General features: G+C 46.8%; 1 protein-coding gene across 3 annotated transcripts in view; it reads right to left on the reverse strand.

Annotated features, from left to right (window-relative positions):
* The window catches only part of Tiam1 (TIAM Rac1 associated GEF 1), a 348,754-nt gene that overhangs the window by 225,455 nt on the left and 108,082 nt on the right, over positions 1 to 15,217 (reverse strand). The window contains exon 3 of one of the 3 annotated variants that reach the window (XM_039088430.2): positions 13,016 to 13,068. The exons of the other annotated variants lie outside the window; for them this stretch is intronic. The gene's annotated coding sequence lies outside the window, so the exon portion shown is untranslated. The remainder of the gene's footprint in view (positions 1 to 13,015; positions 13,069 to 15,217) is intronic. 3 annotated transcript variants of the gene reach the window in all.

Here is a 15,217-nt window from a genome sequence, read left to right on the forward strand (position 1 = left end):
CCAAGCCTCGCCATCCCCTCCAGTCTAAACGCAATCTTGGTTTTGACTGTTCCCGCATAGCAAGTACTTTTCATATGAGCATCCCTTCTGAGCAAGAACTAGGAACGTGAGGGCATCTGTCTACACAGACACAGATACTATGCTTATTAGGAATGTGTCAGACAGGAGAGAGGCTCAGAGGGGAACCATGACGCCAACTCCACAAAGACCTGTGGTCTCTAGACCCAGGGCCAACAGCTTTTAGATTAAACTTCATTATGCTTCTTAGAAAGTAAAAAGGCTGAAGACGTAAAACTCTAAGATAAGAGTGCTTTTATATCAGATGCATATTAGCATATTAATATCAGTTGTATATGTATATTTATATTTGTATGAATGTATAGTAGTACATTCCGCTATTCAATCAAGCCCAGAGCTTTTTAGACGAACTTATACTGAGAGGCAGCAATATTCATTCCTCAGAATCCGTTTAACTGCATGACGCTGAACTCCAGCACATGTGTACGTAGTTGCTACTGTCTCCACTCTCTTCAAATCAAAAGTCGGGTGAAATTTTCCAGGGTCAATGCCCAGTCAAAGTTGAAAGAGTCTCCTCTGTAGAAAAAGACTCGGTTCTGCCAGGTGGTGGAGGTACACACCTTTAACCTCAGCACTTGGGACGCAGAGGTAAGCAGATCTCTGTGAATTCAAGGCTAGCCTGGTCTACTTGATGAGGTCCAGGACAGCCAAGGCTATACACAGAAGCTGTCTTTAAAAAAAAAAAGAAAAGAAAATCAACACACAGAACAGCAGGAAAGAGAGGGGGGAGAGAGGGGGGAGGGAAGGGGGAGGGAGAGGGAGAGGGAGAGGGAGAGGGAGAGGGAAGGGAAGGGAAGGGAAGGGAAGGGAAGGGAAGGGAAGGGAAGGGAAGGGAAGGGAAGGGAAGGGAAGGGAACGAAAGGGACTCAGTTCCTTCTTCTGTTATTTGTAGAAGTCAAACCATAGGGGAAACGAGGCCCTCCCCGGCACTCATCTGCAGTAGCACCAGCCACACCTTGCAAGGAGCCCGTGAGGATAGGCAGGTGTCCACTGAGCAAGTCAGCAGCACAGTGTTCTCCTGTGTCTAGAGCAGGACTTAGGGTGGCAAGAGCCTGTCATTTGCACTCAGACCTGCTTTCTTCCATCAGAAAGAAATAATGGATTTTTTTTTAATTTTCTAGACACACGCAATTCCCAGAATATTATTCTCCCTTGCGTTGTTAGGTTTTGTAAGCACGTGAAAAAGGAGACACGAAAAGCATCTGGTGTGTGGGCCAGCTTACGGGTGAGCAGAACTCCTCCGCCCCACCAATGCTCTCCACACTCTGCCAGCATACCCAGAAGTGGGTCCCAGGCCGTGCCGACTATAAAATCTGTGCAGCCCCACACGGATGAGCTGGCCCTGAAGGCCGCCGCTGGCGGAGCTCCGCTTGGTAAAGGAGGAACGCTGGAACCTCTGTGAGCCGCTCTAAAGCTGGCAGCATTTGTTTGAATGTTGAGTCTCATAAAAAGTCACTTAGGCGGTTTCAGTAGAAACAGAACCAGCATTTGGAATGCCCTAACCCTTTCTTCTCTTCACCAACTGCAATAATATATAATAACCATATGTCCTCCGTTTCCAGCAGGGTTTCCATTTCACGTATTTCGTTACATAAAATTAATAAACAGGCTTCTACAGATTGTTTAAAATTCCTCTCTTTATGTTTTCCAAATGTTATACATTTGAACATACGCTCTCCCGTAATCAGAAGGGGGAAAGCCCTTATAAAATATGTATCATATACAAATATATCTCTATATCATGTTCATTCAGAACTCTAAACAGATGAATGCCCAAAGCAGCCTTATTCATGATTTTCCAAACTTGTGAGCAACCGCAGTGTCCTTCAGGAGCCGGGTATGGTGGTGCGTGCCTAGGCCACAACAGCAAAGACAAGACAAACTAACCATGTACGTCAGACAGCACAGTTATTATTATTCAGACCCCAAAATAAATGCCACGGGAAAACATGGAGGAACAGAACGTTCAGGGCGCATTCCCAGAAGACGGTTCTGTGCCATATGATCCCGAGTCTATGATGTCCTAGAAAAAGTCAAGTGAAGAAAACACTCAAAGACCAGAGGGTGACAGGGCAGTGGGCAGGCAATGCATAGGTGGAGCATGGAGGGCTTTTAGGGAGCACAGAGGACTTTTAGGGTGGGGAGATTAATTCCACATATCGCAGGTGCTCCCTAGCTTACATCCTACAAAGCTCTCCAGAAACTGCAATCACCATGAGCTCCAAGCTTACCACACCCATCCCACTCAATGGCATGGCGTCACTTGGCCTACATCAATCAACTGTGCTCCTGTCCCTCACATCAGTGTAGAGCAGGCCAGGTCACCCAGCACAGCACCTAGTTTATAATAAAATATTGAATACCCTGTGCAATCTATTCGATACAGCACCACCAGTGGCTTGGGCAGAGCATGGCCAGGCTGGGAAAAAGAGCCAAGGCTGAAACCCGAAATTGTTTTCACTGAGTACACATCACTCCCACGCTACCCGGAAGGTAAAAACCAACCAAACCAAAGAACCCTAAGTCAAACCACCATGAGTTGGGGGTCACTTGTGTGATGGTGGATTTGTATGACGGTGACCCCCTCCCCCCATCCCAAGTCCCAACACCATGACCTCACCCCAGTGGGAACTGTGACCTCTGGGTGAAAAGGAGAGAGAACAATAGTAGTGCTCTGACACAGGAAGTAGGTAGTAGGGGTCACAGGTCACAGGGGATATGGGAACTTTCAGCTTAGGATGAACCCTAACCTCCTCTAAAGGTGCTGTGTGATGCCCTGGCTGGCCAGGCCCACTGCAGCCCCCTCCTTCCGGTTCTGGAGCCCTGGCTTCTGAGTTGGGCTGCCTATCACCTGCTGCAGCCGCTATTCTGAATAGATGACTCCGTGATTAGGCGGGCCACTTTTAGTGAGGTGACAGGTGACCCGTTTGTCTCCGGGCAGCCACTGACTCCTGGGGTCAGCACCCGCCACAGCAGCAATGATGCAAGCACGGTGGCTTTCGGCTGGTCAGCATGGAAAACTGGACAAGGAGTCCCCTGTCCCCCGGCAGAGGGTGCCTAAACTCTGCAGATCGTCAGATACACCAAAGAGGCACAAAGGAGGCCCAGCCAGGATTCCCCAGGACAGGAGAACAGACTATGGGGACCGACTGAGAAAAAAAGTAAAAGAACACTATCAGAGGCCACGAGGGTGGTACGAGGTGCTAGACAGAATAAACACGCCTTCAGCATCAATTCTGGGGAGGAGACACGGGCGCTCCCTTGGCTGTTGGGTAAAAATTGTTGTTGCACTGACTGGGGAGGCTACTAAAGAAGGGCATGGAATTCATTAACAGGTATCTATGAAACTCTGTCCTAATTAGGAGCCAACATGCAACATACGTGAGACAGCATGTCGGGCATGAACTGGTTGGACGTAGTGCACCAGCCTCAGATCCGTAAGAAAGACAGGCCAGCTAGCAAAGAGGAGGAGCAGGCTCCCAGTGGATTTGAAATTCAACAGGAGCATGGCATTCTCTCCCCTAATGGCTGTGAAATTGATTGGGATATAGGCTAATAGAGGTCCCCAGAGTGCTAAACTAAATTAGAGGAAGTCCTATAATTACAGTTAGCAGTTAATTATAATATGAAAGGAATTGTAATCAAAGTAACAGATGCACCCTCATTTCCCATCGTCTCTGCAAACACGTCTAACTATCTCTGAGGAGCAGCTGAAGGGCTTGTTTGGTGGCCGAGCCTCCCTCCTGCAGATGAGTTGGGCCTGTAGCCCTGTCCCCATTCCCTTCCTTCTCTTCTCCAGCGTCCAGTGTGAAATGGTGGGAAGGAAGCCTGCTCCCCACCTGTGTGTAGACCTCAAGATCATACTTTCTCAGAGAGGTGGTCCCGGCTTGGTTTATCTGAAATAGAAATCCCAGAAGCCCTCGGTGCCTGGCCTCTTGCCACACTGTCATCTCCAGAGCATAGACTCTTGGTCTGCACAATGTACTGTGCTCTGGAACATCGGCCAGATGAGAGCAGTGTCCCCCACAGGTTCACGTACTGGGGCACTTTCCCCCCTCCCAGCCCCACCCCTGTCAGTGGTGCTGTTTGGGAAGGTTATGGAACCACGGGATAGACACGCAGCCTGCTGAGGACATTCGTAACAGACGTCGTCACTCTCTTCCAGCTCTCTCTCAGCTTCCGCTCAGGCCGCCCTTTACCGACTATTCCTTGGAACAATAAACCAACACGAACTCTCTCTTCATTAAGTTGTTTTCCGTCATGGTATTTCATCTCAGCAACCTTTAGAAAAGAGGCTGCTACAAGCCGGGACTTGCTAATCTGATTTCCCTGAAAACAGGTCTGACCTGGATGTCAATAAACATGATCAACCTAAGAAGCATCCGAGGGTTATGTCCTGAAACAGCAGCGCAAGGTTCTAGTGAGACCTGTACTAAGGCTTCCGCAGCAGCAGCGAGGGTTTGTCTTCAATACAGCTACAGATCTGGAACACGAACCGTCCAGGAAGAGAAATGAAAAGGTTGGGCTATCCTTCATGAAGCAGATGCCATCCTCCCCTGTGAAGAAATACAACCACCTCAGGGAGGAGCAGCGTGTGAGCTCATGAATCTCATGCTCTATCAGAGGGAGGCAGGGTGGCTGGCTTGTCTAAAAGCGCAAGACTGGCGAGTACCATTCTTTCTCATCAAAAGGCAGCGTTAGGCTCCCGAGATGGCTCAGTAATAAAGAGGTCTGTCACCAAACCCAACGGCCTGAGTTCAAATCCCGGGGCCCACAAGGTGGAAGGAGAAAACTGGCTCATGCAAGTAGTTCTGTGACCTACACACACGCACGCACACACACACACACAGAAAGGAAAGAGCGTTTTAAAGGCACTGTTACTTCAGATTGCTTTCTGCTTCCCTTAGGTCCTTCTCCTCTCTTCCCTCTCTTCTGAAAAAGAAAAAAATCCAGAAAAGCACGGAATGCTATAGCAATGAACCGGGCCCCGTCGGGTTGGATTTGCTCTGGGTTACCTTTTCTTCCTCTTCAAGAATAAAGGAAGAGTTCAGAGAGTCAATCCGTTTTCTCTAAAATAAACCACAAACCACACCATCTACTCTCTTTCCCCTGAAGTTTAGACAAAGAAAACGCTGGCAAGAGGTTCTGCCACTTGTGCAGTGCAGTTGTGTATAAATTAAACGCCTCCTTGGCGCCGCTTTGGAACGGCCCTTCCTGTTTGTTGGGGCATTTTTGTTAATTGCCTGCAATCCTCAGACCCTCTCGGTCTCCATGTGGTGTCTAACCTAAAAACTTACAATGGGACTGACCAGAACACTTGGGTTTAACCCACCCAATACACCCTGTCAGAAAGGAGCTGACAGGATAAGGACTTGATAAAACCTTGTTTCCCCTTCACAGCCACCCTCGTTGGCCTGGTGCCAACCCGTTATGTCCTCAGTTTGCTGGGGGGGGGGGGGGTCTTCCCTGTCAAAGGCAGTTCTGTATGAAACAAACCTCTCTCTATAGAAAGAAGCCCTTTCATTCCAATCCAGGAGTCAGAAATGTGAGGGTGCCTGGCTGCTTCCCGAGGCACATGGTGGAGGGCAGAAGGAATCGGACAGACAGAAGAAGGATCTGAAGGGATGGAGGTACCAGGCCTCCACGCTGGCCATTCAGGGAGAACAAAGGAAGTGGAGGGTTTTCAGTGCTGTGCTGTGGAATGTGAGCGCCATGGAGAAGGCCTGAGCAAGCCTAGGCCTGCCCCTGTGCAGCCACAAGGCCCACAGGCCTCACTGTGCTTCCTTTGACTTCCCCTCCACAGCAGCAGCCTTGGGACCCGGGGGTCACAGGAAGTGCCTAATCTCTGCAAGCAAACGTCAATCTTCAGGGCAAAGAACTCGCCTTTGTTCCTCAGAACCAGCCTGAAACAGGCTGACATGACCACATGAGTTCACCCCCTTGAATTCACAAAGGGAGCACCTGTTTTCAGGGTGGCGTGGAGAATTTTAAAACAATCTTACTTTATGTGCTGTCTCCCTGAATGAGTATGGAAAAGGTGAGGCAGGGGGTTGACCAGGCCTGTTTTCTCCACACAACAGTAATGGTTTGTGTGGTCAAGGGAAATTTGAGGGTGGACTATTTTAAATAAATCACATAACTTTAATCCACTAAAAAAAAAATAAAATCAGATATAGACAAGACAGAAAGCTGACGCGTTTTCTTTTCTTCACCACGTCAAACATCCAAATTTGCTGATTGATGACAGACACTGTCTTCCCCAAATTCTTGGTACAGGCAGGACTTGAGTATCCTTGCACGGCAGTCAATCATTCCCATGTGGGATGATGCTTGCTTGGTCCCTGGGTATCGATTCAAATAACAAGAGCACTGGCCACTTGGGAGAGTAAGTCTCTGTGGAGTGGGGCCTTGCAGCTGACCACTTGGTCTACCCGAGGCTGAAGACAGCTGCAAATCTTAGCATCTCTTCTCCCCCGTGCACTTCCGACGCAATCAAAGCCGCTCTTTGCCAGAACTAAGAGGGCGAGTTAATTCCATACGGCAGGATTGTTTCTTACAAGGCTGTGTCAGAGCAATGAATTCCTATGACTGTGGTTGTCCGTTTAACTTCTCAGCATTTAAATTTTCGGAGATATATACATAAAACATGCCTACAAGGCAGGAAAGATTTCCTCCTCGAAATCCCTACCACTGTATCATAAAAGTCTTGGTACCATTTCAAACTCGAATGGTTTGGACTTAGAGCATTATAACAATCTATTAATATTTCCCTTAAAAGGATAAAGCCTGGTTAGGTCAACTAAATTGATTAATTGCGTATATTATTACTTCAAACCCCAAGGCAAAGAAAGAAAATTACTCTTTTTGGCTGACAGAATGAATTGTTTGGGTCCACGGAGAGATAAAATATTTTCCTTTGGCTAAAAGACCCCAAAAGTTTATGTTTCTCAGAGCAAAAATTACAAAATTCAAAGGGTTTTTTTTTTTAATTGGAAGATTTTGTGTCTTGGGGTATATATATCCCAAGAGATGAGGAAAACACACCAATTAGGAGGGGGTGTTATCTGAAACCTCCCAAGCTGAAATTCATTTACGGTCATTAAAACCCATTAAGATCTTTAACTTTGAGTTCATAAAAACAACAGGAGTGCCCCTGCGCAGGCAGGGACGCCTTGCCTCGGACCATCAAAGCCAAGACACCAGCTCATAAACGTCTGTCTCCAGTTTTATTTATTCCCTTAACACAAACAAGCTAACTTAACATTTGCCCTAAAAATCGGAGCAGCTTTCGAGGAAACATTGACACTTTTATTGATTCTCAATGGCTCGTGAGAGTGGGCGTGCACATGCGCCCCCCCCCCCCACCAGCCCTCACTTTCTCACTTTCCCACTGAGTGCTGCATGGTCCTATCTATTGAATAAAACTAAGTTACGACAGAGCTGGAACGAAAGGTAAGCTCTCTGCTCCTTTTGGTTTATAAACTGGAAGGCAGAGCTATGACAGCACAGAGCTCCAGAGAGCGAGAGCTTTACAGATCCTGGACCCCGGATCCAGGACAGTACCTTAGGTTGTAAAAACTCAGTGACTCCCGTAGCGCGGCAGTGGCCTATACCTTACTCCACCTCATGTGAGAAACAGGTCGATGAACTTGGCTAACAGGAGATACAGCAGCCTACACAGGAAAGGGGCCTGCGGTTTTTGTCCGTTTGTCTTCTTCCTTTGCCATTCTGTAACTGTCACCCAGTGACCTCCAAACCCACCACCACGCCTTTGGAGATCCAAAGGCAAACAACTGGATATAGAGAGGTGAGTTTCGGGTTAAAGCCCTCCTTGTTTGTATCTCCCTCACCCCTCGCTCTCCTTTCTTCTTTTCTCTCTTAACAGTTCCCATCCTGTAGTCCAGACTAGACAAGAACTGGCTACGGTGCCAGGTTGGGCTTGAACTCCTGACCCTCAGCTGCGTACCACATCACCTGGCTGGAAGTGTTTTCTAAACTAAATATTGAATGTCCACTGATGAGGCGTGCATCCAGTGACTGCATACCTGGTCAGTGCCAGGGCTAATCGAGTCATCACCTATAAAGAGGTTCTAATAGGTCACGCTGCTTCTTCATTCTACTGGCTGTGGCTGGGAAGACTCAAGAGGACGGGCAAGTCAAGGCCAAAGAGCAACGGGCTGGGCTAGAGCCAACCATAAACAACGGCAGATTGTTCTTTTCTTGGATTGGGGCAGCCACGCCAACCATTGCTCCCACCACCTCTGCTGTGTGTGTGCCTGCCTAGGCCAGTCTCGGACCACCTGAGGGGAGACATAACTCCTTCCTCCAGAAACAGCCAGACTCTTACTTCAAAATCTGGACCTGAGACACCAGGAGACTGAACCACTCATCTCCAGGAATGGTCACGAAAAAGGAGAGCATTCGGTGCCAAGTCTAAGCCATTTGGGGAGTAATGAGTCTGAGGCCTCTGAGGCAAGGAGTCAAGGAAGAGAGCTGGCCCAGGCAGGGCAACAGCAGAGTCCGCCAAGCCCAGAGGAACACACAGCTTGTGTGGAGTCAATGCAGTCCCTCCAGATTTCCTGTTCCGCTCCTTCATACCGCTGAGCATCCATGGTATGTCTCCATGTCCCCTCAAGAACACCATTTTCAGGGGCTGGAGAGATGGCTCAGTGGTTAAGAGCACTGACTGCTCTTCCAGAGGACCTGAGTTCAAATCCCAGCAACCACATGGTGGCTCACAACCATCTGTAATGAGATCTGATGCCCTTTTCTGGTGTGTCTGAAGACGGCTACAGTGTATTCATATACATTAAATAAATAAGTGTTTAAAAAAAAAAACACCGTTTTCTCCTGGGCATTCATTGGACTGGTTCACTTTGCATCATAGTCAAGCAGTCAAGCAGTCTGGAAGACATGCTGTTACCCCCTCCCCCAGTCCTCCATATGGGGAAAAAGTCTGAAAAATACATCTTCTTGTAGGTCCCCCAAAAAACAAGGCCACACGTGGCACGTCAGTCTGACAAGGTCACATTCACAGGCCACTGCCAACTGCCTTGAAACCTGGACACCCAAAGGCAGCCACTGATGAATCAGAAAAGCCTTAGATAAACACCCCCAGAAGCTAGCAGCTTCAGCACGGAAGGCAAGTGCTTTCTTCTTAAAAAAAAAAAAAAAGGAAAGAAAGAAAGAAATAGTCCTGCACTACATGGAAAAACAAACAAAAATTTAGTGACCTTTTTAAAAAAGAAGACCTATTAAGTTCTCTGACTGTTTTTTCTTTTAATGCTTTTCCACCAAACCAAAAACTTTTAACAAGCCAAGATGGCAATCGCCCACTATGAATGAAGCCTATTGACTCTAAATACGCGAACCTATCGGCAGAGGCCCAGGTAAACACATGAAGAAGTGAGGTGGAGTAAGGAAGAGTCTAGAAAAGGTCCATGCTGCTCTGAGCATCCTACTTGATAATGGGAGGAAGAAGGAGGAGGGTTGTTTCATTTTTTTCTAAATTATTTAGATAGTTCCCTGCAATCAAAGAATGCCTCGTTGAGCCAAGAAGACAGGCACTCCCACAAATAGCTCAAATCCAGGGCAGACAGTGACAGAGGCTAATTGGAAGCCTCGGCCAAGTGCGATGGGATCTCCAGGGCAGGAGAATTAATCACCAGCAAGCCAGGCAAGCGACACTTAGCCCATTTCATCCAAGGCTGTCATTTTTAAATCATGCGCTCTTGAAGTTACCATGAAATGGTATCACGGTCTTTGTATCTGTCACCTTTTATCTGATAAGTCATAATCCCTGCCTTTCCAGGGGAAAAAAAAAATAAGAGGAAAAAAACCTGTTTGTCTTTGCCCAGGAGCTCCGGATGCCTGGGTGACCTGAAGACCCTGAATTGTCCTCAATCTCTAGAAAATATCTTCCTTCTGGAAAGGCAACAAAAAAAAAAAAAAAAAAAAAAAAAAAAAAACCAAGATATTATCCACAAAGAGTTCCAAGCCCATAAATGAAAACAAGCAGGCTTCTTGGTCCGTGTTCCACATCTCAGCTGCTGGTCTTCACAGTCCACTCAACGGTCAGCCATGTTAGAAACACTCGGGGCCAAGAGCGCTTTGCGAAAACCATCTGTCTGTGAAGTATTCATTGCCCTTCAGTCGGGGTTTCTCCTGCTCACCAAAGACCACTGCTTAGATTCTCCATCACTTTGCATTCACAAGTCTATTACGGGGCAGCGGGGGCTGGAGAGGTCTGCAAAAACTGGTAAGATTCCAGTGGGGTCGGCATTTTTATTTTGTATTGTGCAATATCTGTTTCCTGGTTTTTAATCACGCATTCTATTTAAGTTGCCACCACTGGGAACGGGTACACAGGACTTCTTTGTGTTATTCTTCGACTCCTTCTAGGTCTACAAGTGTTACAAAATAAAACAACCCTTGGGACGCGGCACGCTTTGCACAGCATTTCCGATTCCCACCACTTCACTCGCCCTTATCCTCAGAACTTACAGACACAGTTCAGGGACCCCATCAGCCCAAAGCTGAGAGGTAGCCCCAAATGGTTCCTTCATCAGGGTTCATGTCCTCTTCAACAGGTCAGAGAAGTCAATGTCTGCAGCCTCACCTCACCATGACTGCCATGACTCTGCCATGGTTCTGTTGTCAGAACTTCTCCATCCAGTGTACACAGTGTAGGTGTAAGACTAGGTCAGCGTAACCTCAGAGTCCCACCCCCATTTCCTTAGACTTAACTCCCGCAAACCTCTGTTTACCATGTTAGGGAAGACTAGTTAACTGGGGTCCTGCGGAATTCAAAACACAAAGGAAACTCACAGACAGCTCTCCCCTGAATTCTACTTAAAGACCAACCTCCTTTGAGCAATACCAATTAGTTACACACAAACACACACACACACACACACACACACACACACACACACACACAGGCTCCCTGCCCCATCTCAAGTGTCGACTAACATAAATTAAGTGCAATATCTCATCTTAAATCTTGAGTGAGATGCATAGAGAGACAGACAGATGATAGATAGATAGATAGATAGATAGATAGATAGATAGATAGACAGACAGATGATAGATAGATAGATAGATAGATAGATAGATAGATAGATAGATAGATATAGATAGACAGACAGACAGACAGACAGACAGACAGACAGACAAGAGAGAGAGGGAGACAGAGAGACAGAATACAGATGACTCTACATTCTCACTTTTGAACAGGTTCCCATTCAGCTATTCCTAAAGTGTTCTAACTTTTAAGAACTTGGGGGAGGGGCTACAGGGCAGTGATGTGGAACAACAACAACAAAAAAAATATTACTGGGGCTTCAAACCATTCTAGCAACTGCTGATGTGCATATCCCTTATGTGACCGGAGCCACTGTTGGCAAGTTGCTTAAACTTTCTCTGAAAGTTTATGAATGTAAGATTAAAATAATAATAGGCTTGGGCTCCTGCCTCATAAGAATGCTCATGCATGTTAGATAAATTAGTATGTGCAAAGGTTCAGAACAGTGTCTCCCATACATCAAGCACTTTTAAGTGAACTATCCACTACTATAACTCTGGCAATATACTCACCTATTCTAGTTAATAATGTAATGGACTTTTATTGAGCACATGCATTCCAAATCCTGTGAATCCAAGATAAAAGGAAGAACAGTCCCTATTCTAGAAGAATCCACATGTTACCAAGTACAGGGACAGAGGACTAAACTGTGGTGACATCCCTGGCCCAAAACAGCTTAAAACCTGAATTTGGAAGTAGAGGTTATGAGTCACAGACAGTGCCATCCAAAGAGGAACTAATCTAAATGTTTGGGGCATCAGTGGCCCAACCCTCATCCACCTTTCATTAAATAATAATAATAATAATAATAATAATAATCTTTCCTTCCTTCCTCCTTATTCTTCTCCTTCCTCCTCCTCCTCCTCTTCCTCCTCCTCCTCTTCTTCCTTCTCCTCCTCCTCCTCCTTCTTCTTCTTCAAATACAGTCTCACACAAGCTTGCCCTGTCAAAGTTCTGGCTCCTCAGATAATCCTATACATACATCAATCACCCTAAAGAACATAAACTCTCCTAGACAGCCCTGCTGTCCTCTTCAGGGCAACGCCATGGCCACCCACTACTGACACCCTGCAAATGAGACAGGAAATCCCAGCTCTTAGGAGGAGGAGGCAGGGCCCCATCCCATACAGACAAACTGTGTGAAACATCTCTAAGAAGCAGAGGTCCTTATGTTGTCTGAAAGGTTGCCAAGCACACAAAGAAAAGCCTGGTGCGTGGTTTTCAAGCCAATTTTATGAAATAATTCCAAACCTCTGTGTGTGTGTGAAGCCAAAATTGTAAATACTGTTCAGAACCCTGGGGTTCCTCCATATTATTTATTATGATTTTCCTTGGGACCCCCAAGAGTCTCTCACCCTAGGCTTACAGAGCATTTTATTAATTTACGTACTATCAATGGAGTTCACAGATGGTGATACCCAAACATGGAAACCGAGTCTAAAAGCCTTGGCTACAGTCCAACCACCTGTACGTGTGGCGTGAGTCTTTGAAGGGGCTACAGCATGGAGGGTTTCCTTGCCAGTGCTGTAGCTGTCACAGGGGCTGCTGCAGTGCTTGGTAGATTGCACAGCTGAAAGTCAAATGAAAGTCCCAGGCTAGAACCAGCAGGAACAAAGTCAACCCAAGGTCAAGATTTGCAAAGGACGAGTTTGCCCTTAAATTAGTCCACATGAGTTCTTCTTTAAGTGATGGACTGACCTGCCTAACCTAAACCAAGAAGTGGAGAGAGAGCGGCCAAGATCCGCACATCTGTGCTTAGACAGGACCCCTGAAGCCTTAAGAGCAAAGCATACGGAAAAGTCAGAAATCAGGGCAAAGGTACTTGGCTTAAAAATATACATGTATTTAGCTAACCTCGGTGGGGCACGCTGGTCTTCTCAACACTGGACCGCATCGTCAAACTGTGCCTTTAAAAACAAAAATAAACAATAACCAATCAACAAATAAACCACCAAGGAGCTGGAGAGATGAGATGGTTCAGTTGATAAGGGTGCTTATTGCCCCTGCAGAAGATCTCATGGTGGCATCCAGGGTGTCTCACACCTGCCTCTAATCCTAGTTCCAAAGGACTGGGCATCTCTTCTGAGCTCCTGGATATACATAGTACACAAAAACTCATGCAAGCAAACACTCGCACAGAATAAACACATTTTTTTAAAAGATGTTTTAAAGATACAAACAACAAAGTACCCTAAGGTTTATTTTCATATCATGCCAGATCACTCAGAATGTTCTAGAAGCATACACAGTCTCGCCAGTTTGGTTTGTATGTCACTGTTCCACATTCTGTTGTTTATATTCCAACTGTCCCTATATTTATGTCCAAAATCTTACTGGGAGCATCAGCTCCAAAGCAGAAAAGGAAATAAGGATCAGAGCCTGCCACGTTCAGATTCATGCCACCGTGATTTAAATCACACAGCCACCTTGACATTGAGAAGACAAACCGAGATGTACCGAGAGAACCTGGGGGTGGGGCTTTGCATGACCTGCTCTAAGTAAAAGTTTAAATGTCTAATGAAGGACTCTAATGAGTCCACTAGAAGGATTCGAAATTACAGTGATTCAAATGTTGGTTCTGAAAAGCTTCCTGTTTATAGTGAATAAGTTCCCAAAATGCAGAGGGATTAGATTTTAATGATCCTCTGCTACGATGGCATTGCTCAATGGAATTTTGGCTAAACTAACTTAACCCGTCCAAGGACCCAGAAGACGCCAGGCAATAATATCATGGGGTCACATTCAGTTCCTCACATACAATCAGTGTTGGTTTTTACCTTCAAATTTAGTTTTGTTTTTATGTGAGGGTGTGTACGTGTGCATGTGCGTGTGTTGTTTGAGGTGGGGTCTCAATCTCATAGCTCACTATGTAGCCCAGGCTGGCATGGAACTCAGTGTGTAGCCCAGGCTGGCCTCCAACTCAGGGCAATCTACTCTCATGGCAATCCTCTCTAAGCCACCCTTACACTGAACAACAGGCATCTGCCATCACTGCCCAGATCACCTTAGTTCCACAAGGTCACCAACGAGCTTTGCGGCCTTCATGAGCCACAGTTTCCCAAGGATGGCACTGGGGTGTGAACGCGCCCCTCCCCCAGGCTCGGTGTTGGAAATGTAATCCCTTAACTCACATATTTACGGTATCTGGAGGCGGGGCCTGATAACTAACTAATATAGGGCAGAATCTTGAGAATGAGGTCCCACGATGGGATTAGTAGCTTCATAAGAAAGGAGACCGGAGCTGACATGATGGCTCTGTCCAATCGAGTGACACCTCTGCCATGTTCTGATGCACAGGAAGCTTCATGTGACCTCAACTCGCAATGCTCTCTCCGGAACTGAGGCAAATAAACCTCGATTCTTTGTGAATGACCCAGTCTGTGGTATTAAATTGCAGCAACAGAGGACAGATGAAGGTGCGTCTTCATGGTCCTCTGGAAAAGCCTCACACACAAGAATTACCAGCTGATCCGGCAAAGAGCTGAGGAGACGTTTGGGGCAGGGGCAAGGGTGTTGTTGTTGCTGCTATTGTTCTAGGTAAGCTCTAGGAAGGCTGGTGACTACTTGAAGAAAGAGAAGCCTGAGTTTTTCCCACACCACACTGGGCAGGCAGGGACATGAAGGAACCTGATGGGTGAGCATAGTAGGAGGGTACCGTGGTGCAGAAGACAAAAGAAGGTAGCTGAGGGCATGGATGTTTGATAGAGTCAGAGCAGAGACACGGAGAACGAAGGCAGGGTGGACGTTAAACAGTCAACATGAGTTCTATTTCACGAGGAGGCTGGGAAATTGCTCAGTGGGGTCCTGTAGCGGAAAGCAACTGAAGCAGGACTCTAAAAGCGTGAGAGCAGCTGGAGTGTAAAGTGGGAAGGACCAGACCACTGCATCATGGGAAGAAATGACAAAGAACCCCTGAACAGCCATAAATTACAGAGAACAGTGAGGCGAAGTGGTTCGGGGACATGTGCTCCTGGCAGCTGGGGTGGGCTGTCAGGCAGACAAGATTCCTGAGCCCTCTCTGTTCCCCCCCCCAAATGGGGACTCAACCATAACCCT

Source organism: Rattus norvegicus, chromosome 11, assembly GCF_036323735.1.
Source record: "Rattus norvegicus strain BN/NHsdMcwi chromosome 11, GRCr8, whole genome shotgun sequence".
NCBI lineage: Eukaryota > Metazoa > Chordata > Mammalia > Rodentia > Muridae > Rattus > Rattus norvegicus.